Here is a 14,982-nt window from a genome sequence, read left to right as displayed (position 1 = left end):
CAAAGTGTTTCTTCCTCTATCTCTCGTACCACAACTTTCGATTCTGCCACAATAAACTTTAAAATATACTCATGAAACCTGATTTAAAACGTGTGTTTTTCGATAATGCCAATTCGGTAGCCTTAGTACGGCGCTACAGGACTGAAAACAACGAAATGTTTCATAAATGGATTTGGAGGGGTTTCCTGAGCAGACACTAACTTTTCATAACATCCCACCCTCCGTGAATACTATTTTACAGATCTGCAAATTAATCCATTCATACGCAGCAAAACAAATGCCAATTTTCATGCTGTGTTCAGAAACTCGATGCAATCAAACAAAGAACACCGAACATATAGGTTCCTAGAGTCCAATTAGCGTGTGTGCAGAAGTTTAGATTAGAGAATTTTATTAATAGTTAATATCATAGGTATTCCAAGCAATATTGTTGTTTGGATACTATAGATTTGTTGTGAACATCACATCAGTTGATCACAACACAGAGGGAAAGAATCGGGAGGGAAAAAATACTATGCCCTGCATGATAACTTCCTAGTTTTAATTATCAATGTGCAAGATGATTTCCCATGCCGTCATCCAATTGACCTTACCGTCAAGACCATTTTTGAAAGAAATATCAACAGATAAATGAGTTCAGATAACTTCAAGAAAAAACTCTTGCACATCTATCATATTCATGGCCGCACGTTTATCATTTTAAAATGAAATACAATGATTTTTTTGAAAAATGTAAGTTGCGAATTTGATCTTGATGTCTTTATTTCATTATAGCTAGCGCGAGGATGTACACTTCAAGCGAACGCTCATAATTCTGCACGATAATAGTTTTATAATAAATACAATGATTGCGTCACACGGCTGAAATATTTTAAAACGTTTGATCAGGCCATTCATTTTATTGTAAATAATATTACAAAAACATTCATTGCAAAAAAAGGGGCGATTTTGCTTTTAAGTCTTGGATCGATTCTTAAGAAATGTTACCAGCACTGGATTCTGGAACTTAAAACTAAGTGATGATTAAAAATGCTTTTCTGAGCACTACCTTTTTGCACATTAGTGATGTAAAATTAAATAGAGTGAGACATAATTTCGCGGAGAAAACATGCAAACTCTCCGTATGTCCATTTTCTTGAAATCTGCAAAGAAAATAACCTGTTTTATAACCTGAAGTCAGCTTCCAAAAAGGATCAAAACGCAAAGAACAAATTGATTTGCTTTGGACGTTATTATATTGATGCGGGGAAGGTGACAACCTGACGATTGCAAAGATTATAAGAAAACAGGAAATTAGAAAAATCACCGAGGGCTATGAGTCTCAATGAAATTTATGCTGGGAACACATACCCATAACGGACCACAAGTGGATTGATTTGTAATTTATGACAACGGTCCCATCCTTGGTATATACCTGCAATTTATTTTAACGCGACAAGTTGAAAGTTAATTCGAAGATCAGGGTTTTTTTTTCGGTAAACTATTATGTTTGTGGGTTTACAAATATTCAATGCGTTTGGACAATACATTTCCCGCATGTTATTTCTGCGAACATTTTTTTCTACATAACATCTAGTTGAATAGTTGTGATTTTTAAGTCAGTACCAAATTGCGCAAGTTCATCCATTATCTTTTACTTTTAACGTGTAGAACAGTTGTTGGTGCTTTTCTCATTGTTTCAACAAAGAAAGAAACATTTAATTTAACAATTTGAGGATCTTAATGTGAAATGTTCAAAAGTTTGACGATAGCATGTGTTGATAGTTTATTGCCTGTTACTCGTTTGGTACGGTTAGAATGGCGCCCACTTTTATATCTGCTCTTTTCAATTACAATCTATCAGTTCCCCAACCATCGTGGACAAAATATAGTTGCATTGATTAGCCTTTGCGTCTTTTGCCGGTTTATTTATCAAGACCCCGAACAAATCCGTGGTATGACTTCACTTATTACATTTAAGAGATTTTAATGTTGGAATGTCACTTTTAATTTCACAAGACAAACAACATCCTCGACATATAATATTGAACGAAACTAGCACCCCGATGAATATGATTCATTTTATTTTGCACTTAAAAACAAAAAAAAACAGACACTATCTTTCTCGCTTTTAATTCATAGCAGCGAATATATCCTTTAAATTAAAGCTTGATTTTGCTTATGCATTTCGAAAGGATGCGCAGATAATTCAGCAAAGCCATTTTGATAAGACGCCCTTTAAAACAGATAATTTAATTCCGCAACCAATAAGGTTTAAAATAACACTGGACGGTGCGTTTTTTTTTAATAATTAGAGGTACATTGGCTTTCGTTCCCAAGAATTTAATCCTCGGATTCGATGTCACCTTCAAAACACTCTACCTAGACAAAGAACTGTGCTTTTTTGTACATAATTTTGAATAGGAACCAGCGCCTCCTAGTACCTGACTGAGTAATAACTCTTAACAATTTATTCTGCAAATCCATAATATCTCACAAAATAAAAGAAACTAACATAATCAAAAGGCTAGGGTTTTGAATAAAGTGGACGGGCGACAACTGTACGTATGCTAGCGTCAGTTTACTGCAAAATTCGAACTTCATAATTATACCGCAAAATAAAACGAATTCGGAGGCTTTGTGTGATGCCACGAACTCAGTCTGAAATCAAACGATTCTCCATTGAGAGAAACTATGCTCATAATTAAAGTGTTTCACGTTTGTTGACGATTGACGAAGTTGCACCAATAAAAGAATTAAATAAATACTAGCTGTGACAAAGTCCGTTTTTTCTTTATCATGTGCTTTTACCTGGGTGGCATGAATGAATATTCCAAGATTTCATGTTAACTCAGAATTAAATGATATCAACACAGTAGTCGAACTCAATCGTATTTGATTGTGGGCAGCTGCTACAAGTTCCAATCACCAAATTTCACCTGCCCGACTTTCCTCACTTTCTCTAGAATAACACAAAAATACCGAATAATCGTTTCGTTGCTAAATGGGGTGCCAAGAAGGAGGTAAACCATTAGGTCTTAAAAGATACTTTGTGGGGCGCAATTAATCAATACGTTGGGGTTAATCGCTTTTATTTGATATTTAGATGCTTTCTTATATGACAAATGTCATGAAACAAAAAATATTTCGCAATGAATCTAATCAAAGAATAATTTTAAATGTATGGTTTGTTCTACAGTTTAACATATGTTTATTTTCTCCAATACCTTATAGCTGATTTGATTCTGTGAACTGAAAGGGGCAAAAAAGCAAAGTCAATCATTACACGTAAAGGTTCTGCACAGTTATTAAAGAAAGGTTTGTATTCTTTTTTAAAGCAAAATCAAAATTATAATCTAACTAAATTCGGAAACGCCATAGTTTGTTAGTTACTCCGCATTTGAAATAAAGATAATTGACAAACAGTATCATATTAAGGGAACCCCTTCGTGCAACACATCGGTTTCGCTGCGCTGCAGTATTTATTTCAACAATTTTTTAAAAAAAAAACTTTTACTCTGCAAAACTCTTCTGCAGCAGTCACCGTCTGAAATGTTAGTACTGAAATTGTCTGTAGCTCGGGACAATTTTATTTTATAAAAATCCACAAAATCTGTGTGGAATTTTGTCATATTTTATGAACCCCCTGCCCCCGCCCCCCCCCCCCCCGCCCCCGACCCCCCCCCCCCCAAACAAATTCAATCATGTAAAATTCTTTTGTGCTTGATTGTACTGCACCATTTTGAAAGTACAGGAGAAAAACCACAGATATTAGCGCCACCCCGCTGTCATTAGTGGGATGTGCACACCAAAAGCAGTGAGCAGATCAAACAGTCTCTCAAACATGACATAAACATCGTTACCCTTTGTAACTTTTCATTAAATTATTGAACCTTTTATTAGAGACCGACAACAGCATCTTTTTTGACGTGCTGATCCTGAACCGCTCACATTAAAATATTGCTTTACTCGGACACTCAGTAGTTTATCTGCTCATGGCAAAGTTACATAATGCCAATTAATTCCATTAGCAATATATGTTAAATGATATAAAAATGAATATGAAAAATACACATCGTATTGAATCGTAAATTCACTCTATCCCTCAATCCAAATTGAAGGATGATAGGGCAAAAATGTTTGATGAATATACCATATTTTATTTTTCATATCTGAATATTACAGTCGGTCGGAGTTTTTACGATTACCATTTAAACTAGAGAGTGAGGATGAATTCTACTGGCTGTTAAACTTCCTGCCACAAAATGCAAAGCAAGACTGAGGAGTTTGTATTACAACTGTGTCATAGTGTTACACCGATGCAAAACATGTAGCCAGAGGGGCTGCTAATGATTACAGTATAAAACCCGGCTCCAACAGAACAGGCAGCCGAGAAACTGGCCATTATTAATTCAGTGGTCAGGCACTTATCCAACTCTCCCTGGACTATAAAGCAAGAAACATATAGCACTCCAACATAAAGATTTTTTAAAATATGATGCTTTTTGTCTCAACACTAATTATAAACTTTTTCCTCTTCTTTTCAAACCCTGTCGCACTCTTTATCCAGCTGATTTCCTCTCCAGCACCATGCTACAAGACGATTAGCAGCAAATTATCCCTACGTTTTTGCTATTACATTACAAATTTATTTTATGTGACGCGCCGTCAGACCTTTCCAGCCGCATTTCACTGAATGAGTAATTGTGGAGATCCAGATGGAATAGATTTTCTACATTTGACAAGACATTTGTCATTTTTAAAGTACCAGATACAGAATATCAGTCAGGCCCTTTTTGTGCATCAAGTTTCCGAACAATTCATATGATATTTAATACAGTAGAATCAAGAGATTTTATATTTTGACAGTGCAAAATTAAAAAGGCAGAACCGAATTCATTGCAAAATCGACACTTATTAGAGTTGGGGACTTATTAAATCTAGCCGGACATGGTTGTGTAGGTTGTAAATCATCGACCATCGTTTTATTAGAAAGGAGCATTTGAATTCATTTCTAGGTGTTGGAGAGTATGGAAACATTTGTAATAATGAACAGAGGGCGGAACTACTTTCTGGACATCTCTTCAGGTGTTGTTTATCTGAGAGGAAATGAGGACTCTGTTCCAATTCTTTATCATACTGATAAAAATCCCTCTGTTGTATTAATGCAAATTATATTGGAGTTCTTTTTCTGATAAACCTGTATATATTTAGCCTTGGGATTCATTCTAGGAACGCTCCTGAAGTCTATTTCTAATTCGTGAAGTATTTAATGGAATAATCGAGCGAATTTGGCCCACTGCGGTTATGCGTGTGTATCATTGTTCTTATAGAACTACAACAGCAAAGTGTATTAAGTCCATTTCGGAGGACATTTTTTATACATTAATCTTTGTACAAATCAGTTTTCTCACCGTACAGTTTCAGAAGATGCAAGCGTTAGAACTTTGGCATCACTGTTTCCCTCTGCTGTACCAAATATGTTGCAAATTTCCTGACTCCCATCCACCCTATTTTTTATCATGCGTGTGCTGATTAACAAACACAATGCCGTGGTATCTAGCTCTAAAACAAATATCTAAGCATGTTATTTCAATAATATATTGAACAATGTACTATAATGATATGAAATATTAATCACACAATATAGCAGCCCGATCTCAGTCATTTGTTCTTTACCTATTCAAATAAATGCAGTATGTTCGATATTTTAATAAGACTTGGTTTATGTTTGATTGTCTTGATATTGTAATGAATTCAATTGTTCAGAGTCACGTGTTGGGCCAGGATTCCAATCTCAGATCCGCTTTAATCTACTCACTCTGAGCGCGGTTTAATCGTCGGATCTTTGGGGAGAGGGGGCAGATCATAAATTAAAAAGGGATCCATATTAAAACACAAACAGACAAAGCACTAAGGTGCATGTGTCTATTTGAACGTCATATTGGAGAAGGATCGGAGCTGTGGGGTCAATCCAATGGACATCTAGAAGATGAACCGAGATTCCAGATATACATAGAGTACGTGCATCAATACAAAGCACTAAAAAAAATCATTCTACAGGAACAAATATAATGCATGCAGTATCTAAGATCAATATGTTGTGGGATATTAAATATATCTCCGCTATCATTGATTATGCTGAAACTATGTAGGCCAGTCTACTGGGGTAGCTGCTCAGCGCGGTCAATTTATCAAAGCAAATAACCTGCCCTGACTATTTCCTTGATATATCGGCAGAGTGGCATAATAACCAATAAATGAAATTGTTTTTAACTGCTCGGCAGATACATGTTGTTCCACCAGCTTTAATTCCAACGCAGTTTTTTTTTGTTTCGTCTTAATAAAATCTGAGAATAACGATAAAAACACCGAACAATGCTAGCCGGAATTATTTATTAATACTTCTAATAAACAGTCCCACTTATCCGCGTCCACAGAATGGCGGCAGTTGATAACCTGCCACAGAGCGCCATTTTTTAATCGCTTAGAAATCGTGCCTGGTGAGGTATTGATACAATAAAATGATCTGCCTAACAATCGAATCAGATTTTGTATTGCCAAAAAAATGACTACAAATATACACGTAAATATTAGTCTCTGCTTGAGCCTTAAAAACCAGCGTGTCCGTCTAAAGCTACGATAAGTAATACTGTACTGGGGGCTAAATGTTTTAAATATAACCTTATAGCACTGGTGCTAATTAGAAAGGGCATTCAGTGATTTCAATGACCGCCTGTTTTTCTTTCCTATTCTGCAATACTTATCAAGATCTGTAGTAATGGCTATTTTTGGGAATTAGTATCGGTTAACTGTACCAAATTAATTTGGTACTTCATTGTAACATAATCCTTTTTTTATAATTCGGGAGAATCGCAGATATAATTTCAGCCCCATTTGGTTGCTGTAGTTAACATGCAATTTTCAATTAGAACTTGGAAATATGAAATGTATTTAATTGTGATTCTACAATCAAGGCACCAGCAGATGCACTTCCACACTTTCACGGCTTGTCACACTTTCTAATAAGTATTCTGCATATTTTGGCAATGATTTTACTGAAGATTATATTGTACGTAATCTGTAAAACAGAAATCCGCGAAGACTTCAGTGTGACTTACTTGGAGGGAAAAAAAACGTTTTACAGATTCTGCTTGTTATTGGGAGGCAGTAAACAGATGTGGGCGAAGAAGATGTCATCAAGAGACAAGATATGTGACTCACTCTGTAAATAAATTATTGCTGGCCACCGATTTAATAACCAAATTTGAGTTGATGATATAAGGATTAACTCCTTGCTACTTCACATATGATTCCTTATCATTAGACTCTCAGGCTAATGATAATAGAAGTCTAAACTTTCTGCTGGGTCTGATGTATGATTTTTTTTACTCCTCAGTACTAAACCAAGACGGAGAAACGAACCAGATCATTCAGAAGTAGACGAGTCCTTTAAAGCTGTTCTTGTGCTTAAGGATTCTGGTTTTAATAATAAATAAATTTGCCTCGATAAATCAGGACATCATTTAGACCAATACATGTTTCTGAAGCCGACTTTTCCTTGGTGTTATATAGCCAGTTGCACATGAAGTGCAAAGAATGCAACAGCAACTCGCTGAAACACATTTTATAGCACCTTTATTACAAAGACTTAAACATGTTTCCCTGATTCATGCCTTTGAAAAAAAATGTTTACTGTTGAAGTGCACTTTGTGTGAGTTCTGCTACATGACATAGCCAGATATTCCATTCATACTGTGAACGCCCAATAAACGCCATTTGTGTCTCTGAAATGTCTCGATATAATTTCCGTTCAAATGAACCGAATTCTTCAGCAGGTTATATGAGAGAAGATCGTCAAGGTAGTATTTAGAAGTCGTTCCAATTTTCTTATTTCTTGAATAGTTTCGGGGTGCCAGGCTTTAAAGTAATGGGACAGTAAATTGCCAGTGACCCTGAACTATCGCTAGGTCTGCTTGAAAAGCTTTGCTCCTAAACCCAGACAAAGGTTTCATGCACACAAATACAACCTATTTAAAGACGAGTCACAATACTCGGTAGATTGAATTCCTCATATATATATATATACATAGGTCCCATTGAGGTTGCAACTTCCATTTAAATTTAATTTCTGCAGAAAGTTAGTTTCGCACAGCATGTTTGTACTTTTAATCTGGAGATTGACAAAGTAAATAAAATAGACTGCTGCTTGTTTCTACTTAATACGGCAGGATCACCAAATTCGTGTGAGCTGGAATTCCTATATTTAGTTTTAAAGCAATCAGGAATAAAAATGGATACACTACAAATGTATATAAATAATAGATTGTCAGAACCTAGTGAGGCCGCTGGAAACAGGATGAAACAATAGATGTTCATAGAACGAGGGAACTTTGCAAATCTTAGTTACTGTTTTCCAATAGAAAAGTGTCAGAATCCACCAAAGGGCTTAAAGGCTTAACGCTGGCAGTAAGTTCATCATCAGAGCGAGCTATTCTTTCAGGCTTTTTAACCATCCTTTGAGACGATTGAAATCGCTCTCTCTCCGGCTTTATCCCGAAAGAGAAAAAAAAACCAGAGGACCAGAGGTCGAAGTTTAACAGTATTCTCTTGACTTCCAGGTGTTCTACATGCCGTATTGAAGCATGAGCACCTCGGCACTGCACCTCGGGTGATTTCTTAAAATAATTAACAGATTGGAAGGTACGTTGATCAAGGCGAGTGACGTGTGAAGTATCTATGAAAATGTTGACTTGAACAAATAAATATGGGACTCTAATAGATGCTGTACTGTACCACTCACTGTAGTGGACAGACAGGCAGAACACACTCAGTTGCAATAGCATTTTTTAAACTCTGCGATTGCTTTTTAAGTAAAGGTTGCAGTGATAATTCCACTAACAACAGCAATAACAACAAAAAATTGTTTCATTAAGTTTGCCCTCACAGAAAGCTGCCAGTCTGCATTAATAGTCACACAGTCAATATCGTGGTTGCAACACTATCCAACCAGCGGAGTATGAGTCAAATCAATCAGTGTTGACAAATTAGTAATATTTGAAGGAACGCGTTAATTTACAACTTTGTTATTAGTTAAAAATCACCAGCATTGTAGTGGCAATTAATAACGCTCTGAGCGGAAGACTGAGAGACGAATGATCCCTCCTGTACCGATAGTGATAAACACAGCTGTCCCGCAATGATGCCCAATGATAGAAAGATTCAACTAGGGCGGGAGTGGTGATGGTGGGAGGAGGGATGGGGGTGGGGGGAGGTGTTGTAACTGTGGACTGGGAGAACGTATTAATAATGAAACGTTCGCAGGTAGGAAAAGAAAGAGAAGAAAGCAAAGGAGGAGAGAGAGATGAATAAAAAGGGAGGGAAAGGGGAACAAATAGATAGTGATTGGAATACCGGACGAAGCAACGGATAGTCCACACGCAGTCTAAATAACATTTTTTTATGCTTAAAAGTATTACAAAAGGTTCCAAACGTACGGAACTGACGGGCAATCACACACCAATAACTCAATGATAAGTTTTAAAATAAAACCAAATCCGCCCCACACAAAAAAAAAGACTCACTTACAAGAATAAAACACACAAACTCATCACAGTACGGGAATAACCAATCTAACAGTCATGGTTTAATGGGATCCTGATATTTCCATTTGGAGTCGGAGAGTTTTGCAGGCCAGACCTTTAATGATAAAACTTTCTCTCCCCCGCGCTCTCTCTCTCTCTATCTACTCATCCCTTCTCGCGCATGCACAGCATTTACAGGCTCTTCCCCCAATCCACCCCCCTCCCCAATTGCTGACAGTTCGACATAAACTTCAGCTAAAAGATTCCTTTTTTTTTGCGTGTGCGTGTAGCTGTTCACCTGGTTTACAAGCATGCTTTTCAAATGACCATTTATTTAAGTATTTCCTATTTGCTGTAACTCTCTCTCACACATCCTCACAGTCCTTCGTCCCGTTTCTAACCACTCGGCTCAACTCACAGCAGGTCCTAACTACTTGAAATTCACCAAAATAATGACCGTTTCGAAACGATAAATCATCGTCTCCATGTAAACCTTGAAGGAGGTTTTTAGAAAATAGCTTGCTTACTGTGACTGTGTGCGCTCCGTTTCCACTTCGATTGCTTCCACGACTCCTCCTGTGAATAGCCAGTCCCGCACTTTACACTGGAATCTGATTGTGTTTGTTTGCTTTTAAAGTTATACTCTCTATCGGTTGCAACTTTTTTTTGTTTTCCTACTTTTTTTGTTGTTGTTGTTGAACGCACACTTGGCTTACTAAGTCGTAGTGCGCTGCACAAAAGGAGCTACGGAATGAGATTTATGGCTTTCCAAATGAAAAGATTCATTCGACATAAAAGGTTAACACAAAGTTCGTATGACCGTGACTTGCATTGGCAAGAAGCAGCGCCGACTCAGCACAAAGGCAGTTCAAAGAAACCTTTAAAATACACGCAGACACACACACACATACAGACACACACAGACACACGCACACACGCATACACACACCAGTCGAAACTGCGGTTTTCATATCCATGCTATAGTTTCCAAGCCCAGGCATCCTTTTGTTCGTCTGGATGGAGATTTTTTTTCTCTCTCTCTCTCTCACCCTCTCCCTCAATCTGAACTTTGCCACTTTGGTGCCGACGAAACCTCGTCTATTTCACAGGGCAAACAAAACATCAAGGCGCTGGGTTATAGAGAGAGAGGAAGGGTGAGGGTGTGAGGAGAAGACAGAATGTGGTTGGACGTCGAAGATGGAGGGCAGAGAAAAGGGGCGAAAAAGAAATAATAAAACAAAAAAAAAGGTGGAATTGAGACAAATGCTTGACTGGAAAGAGGGGGAATGATCGGGTGTTTTAGTGCGTTTTTTTCCACGGTATAAAAGACTACACACAAAAACAGATAAGACTCGTGTTTTGTGATTTGGGAAAGGCGTTATTTAAAAAAAATAAGCATAGAGCAGATGTGTTAGTTGTCAATCTGTAGGTTGGTGCAATGGGAATGCTAATGAGAGAAAATTAACCCGTCCTTTCGTTACATAGGAAGGGATCGATGGTTGACCCTCAGATCCCAGAACGTCTCATTTGTGGTGCGTAGCAATGATATAATCAGCCTCATCTCTAGCACGCAGCAACCCACCAACCAGCAACTTTTGTTAACAACCTAGGCTGTCTTTCCGAATCATTCACATAATCTCGTCGAGCAATTAGAAAAAAATGCTTATTTGATTGTAAAGTCCCGTCCAAACCCGTGTGTCTGTTTCATTATTAACTTTGACTTATTTCAGTTAAGTGTTGGGAATAACGAGTGAAATTTGGAGGAACGGTTCCTAAACCCTTGAGCCAGTCTTGGGGAAAACCTGCGAGTGGCTAGGTGTTTGCAACGAAATTCTCAAACCGGAAAGCACCGAAGTTGCAAAGCTTATTAATGTACTCGGCTCAGTGCACTTGTCCATGCATTGACATCAGTCCCTACGCGAAACAGAACGATGTTGGTGTCTGACACCATTCAATCTACGTCGGAGAGTTCCTCTCATCAGAGGAATAAATAACCAAGTGCCCGAGCAAATATTTTATAATTCAAAGAAACGGGGAAATACTTCTGATAATATATGGATGATTTGTTTAAATTCTCGTTTAGTAGGTATAGCAGATTTTATTCCCTCACATCTGCAAACTGTATTCCTGTGTGTGCAACTGTGCATGATTCCGTTAGTACGTGCACACCTTACTCACTGTCAGAAGACACCAGACTTATTTTTTTTTAAGACAGGGGCCTGTTTGTCCCCGAGGAAACAAATCAGTGATGCCCCGTCGTAAAAATAATGGGGCAAAATGCGGTATTAAGAGTATTGCTTTCTTTGGGCCTTTAGTGGTGTCAAGTATCTATGGAATTTACACGGTTCTCAAACATTGGTTGCTAAATTTCAGGCTAACAGGTGGGTAAGATAGGACGGGTTTAATCCAACTGCAAATTATTAATATGATAAACAGGAGGAAATAAAGTGAACCAGTTAACTTCTGTCTGAATGCAAGTATTAAGATAATATAGCCTTCCTTCACTTTGAATCAGTCCTGTTCCTGTCGTGTTTAACTTGTGGTTGAAACTCGAAGTAGGTCCTTAAGTGACAATTCTGTGGATAACGGGTAGATGGCACAATTTTCTAACATTTAGAGAGCACACACGCTGAGCACTAAGTCCATTTAGAAGCACTTTCTTTGTGTGCACAGAGATAACTTGACAGACAAGCAGAACAGAGACATCTCAATGAAGCCTGCAAAAAAAGTTTGCACAAAGGAATTCGCAAATCACTCGTTTATGAAGGAGAAAAAAATCGGAGGAGTAGAGAGGGGAAACATTATTTCGCGGGGCTGTCAATAAATTAATTCCCCTCCGAAGAAATGTCAATTTGAACTGAAAATAAATAGTGTGGAAGCTTTGAGTTGTAGAGGACTGGGCCGCGAACAGCAGTCTGATGGAGTTAAAGGCGAATCCCTGGTGGTAAATCCATCATTAGCATTTATTTCCTGTAAAGCGGCAGCTACAGTAAATTTATCCCGTTTTTGTGGCGTTTTAATAGACATTTATTAAAAGACTTTAGAAAGAGCGTGGGGAGTCTGATTACATAAACTTAGAATTGGAGTATCAAAGGCACAGGTCAGTGGTAATCGGGTTATCTTGCTTCCAAAAAGTGCTTCACCGCATCAAACTGCTAACAGATATATATAGGGATATGAATGAACAGCCTCTTTTGGCACGACGGAAGAGTCGTTTTCAATCACACACCTCAGGTGGGATAGCATCTGAGTGCTCAGATTTAAAAAAAAGGCCGAGAATTGTAGCGCCCAATGTTCCCCTTCTACTGCAGTTTACGGCTCTCAATTTAAAAAAAAATAAACTTAACGCCAGTTCTTAAGGACGCAAAATGCGTGTGTCTGCTTGCGTCTTAATAATGGAATCAATAACACTTCTATTGCCAAGAGATCTATGCCATCTCCTCTCAAAAGGTAAAACTGCTGAAGATGGGCAACCTCCCGGGGAGGAGGGAAAGGGGTTTGGGGTTGGGGTGGGGAGGGGAAGGAAGCAAAGAGAAAAAAAGAACTTGTACAAGATGTACTGAAATCCTAGCTAGCGGTATGTTGCCATCGCTGCAAGCCGAAACAGAAGGTTTCTTGAAGAATTGCACTTTATTTAAAATCCAGACAGCTCTGTTTGTCCATTATTCGTTCCTCTTGTTGCAATGTCAGTATTAAAAGTCTACACATATGAAGGCTGGCTGCAAGTGTGTGTGTATGTGTGTGGGTGTAGTTCCATGCTTACACGATTATTGGTCAAACTTCCATTTTTATAAAAATTGGCAGAACGCTACACCATTCCAGATTACACCTTTTTGAAAAATTCTTCCTCGAGGAATGGAGTGCGTGTGTGTGTGTGGATGTGTCCGGTGCTTTACCAGGAAGGTTCGGGACTTTGTGCAAGCCCACCGCTTTTCCTCAAACTTTCTGCAGAAGAAAATAAATAAATGTGACATTCGGAGAAGCAAGCGCTCATTAGTTCGCTGTACGCTCCTAATGCCGGGACATAAGAGCAAATTATAGAGTTCAAACCCAGCACACGCGTTGTCAACTGAAATCAGCCCACCAGAACCATGATACAAATTGTTGCAAAATTGCATCCCCAGTCCCTTTGAGGTTGAGAATATAATGGCAATCATCTTTGAGTTGAAAGCTGGATTAAAATTAATTTTGCATTGGAATATATATGTAAACTCAAATTTTGAAAGACACCACATATTCTCCTGCGTTTAGTGTTTTAAAATTAAATTAAAGAAAACCCTTTTCGAAACCTGATCTTTAAAGAATATTCAAGCGATACCTTTTAAAATATATACATATTATATTGAATGAGCTTAACAGCCACACAAACTTTTTTTCTTCACCAACTCGAATCTTGTTACTACCAACGCCCAGCCTTAACTGCTTTAAAATTATTGAGTAATTAGCTTTAGTTGCGTTTCACCATTAATTAGGTAACAGCGCAGTAGGGAGGCTTTGAAATTCGAGAAAATGGGGTGGTGGGAGGAGGGGGGTGGTGAGAGAATCGTCTGAAGCAACTTTCAGCCTAGTTTAAATAAATAAATGCGTGCAAGGTTTTAAGATTCTGAGCGTGTCTGCGTCTCGAAGGCTGTAAATACATTCAACGCCCCCCCCCCCCCCCCCCCCCCGCCCTCGTTACCGAAGTCGATAGCACAGCGAGTGCAAACTTTGTTTAAATCACTCGCACTTTGGGGTCTGAGTTTTGCCCTCACACCAGGAAAGCTGAGCAGCACCGGCCTGAATTTAACCCATTCGCTCTTCGCCACCAAACCCGAATTTGAAACAGAGGGGCAAGGGAGAGAGAGCATGTTATGTGGAGCGGAGCAATGTAAATAGATTTGGTAGAGAGACAACTGCCTTTGCAAAGAGACACTTGCTATTTTGTAACAGTGTGTGTTGCGGCTAGTAAACGGCCCCCCCTGTAAAAGACGATTGCCTTGAGAGGATGGGCGAGTTGTTGTTTTTGCATATTTAAATGACAAACCACAATGGGATTGCGTGAAACGCCGAGGCCTTTCTCTCTCTCTCTCTCTCTGTGCGTGTGTGTGTGTGTCGAGGACTGTTTTCAAGGAATAAAATCTAGTGGCTTCAGCGGAAAAAAAAAGACAACTGCACTTTCAGACCCGAGATTCCTCCTTCACCACTACCAACACTATACCTCCCACCCCCCACCCCTAGCCCCTTCCCCTTGGATCGCCCTCGCCTGCGATTGCAAATGAATAAATAAATAAGCCGGTACATAGATCCTGCTGCTAATCGTTTTATTGGAGCCGCTCTGTAGACGAATGGCAAAAAAAGGGTTTGAAATGTGTTTCCTATTACAGCTTGCTTGGGCTCGGCAACATATTACACGCCGCCATGTTGGCTTGCTAACAGGACA

General features: G+C 38.5%; 1 long non-coding RNA gene across 1 annotated transcript in view; it reads right to left on the bottom strand.

The window, feature by feature from the left end:
- The window catches only part of LOC122541049 (uncharacterized), a 28,289-nt gene extending 17,661 nt beyond the window's left edge, over positions 1-10,628 (bottom strand). Inside the window, exon 1 of the long non-coding RNA XR_006309499.2 lies at positions 10,091-10,628. This is a non-coding gene — a long non-coding RNA (uncharacterized LOC122541049). The remainder of the gene's footprint in view (positions 1-10,090) is intronic.
- Positions 10,629-14,982: the final 4,354 nt, after the last annotated feature.

The sequence above is a fragment of the Chiloscyllium plagiosum genome, unplaced genomic scaffold (genome assembly GCF_037043375.1).
Source record: "Chiloscyllium plagiosum isolate Xiang-an unplaced genomic scaffold, Cpla_swu_hap1 HiC_scaffold_39, whole genome shotgun sequence".
Taxonomy (NCBI): Eukaryota; Metazoa; Chordata; class Chondrichthyes; order Orectolobiformes; family Hemiscylliidae; genus Chiloscyllium; species Chiloscyllium plagiosum.
The sequence above is the reverse complement of the archived record's forward strand: the minus strand, read 5'-3'. Positions and strand labels throughout refer to the sequence as shown.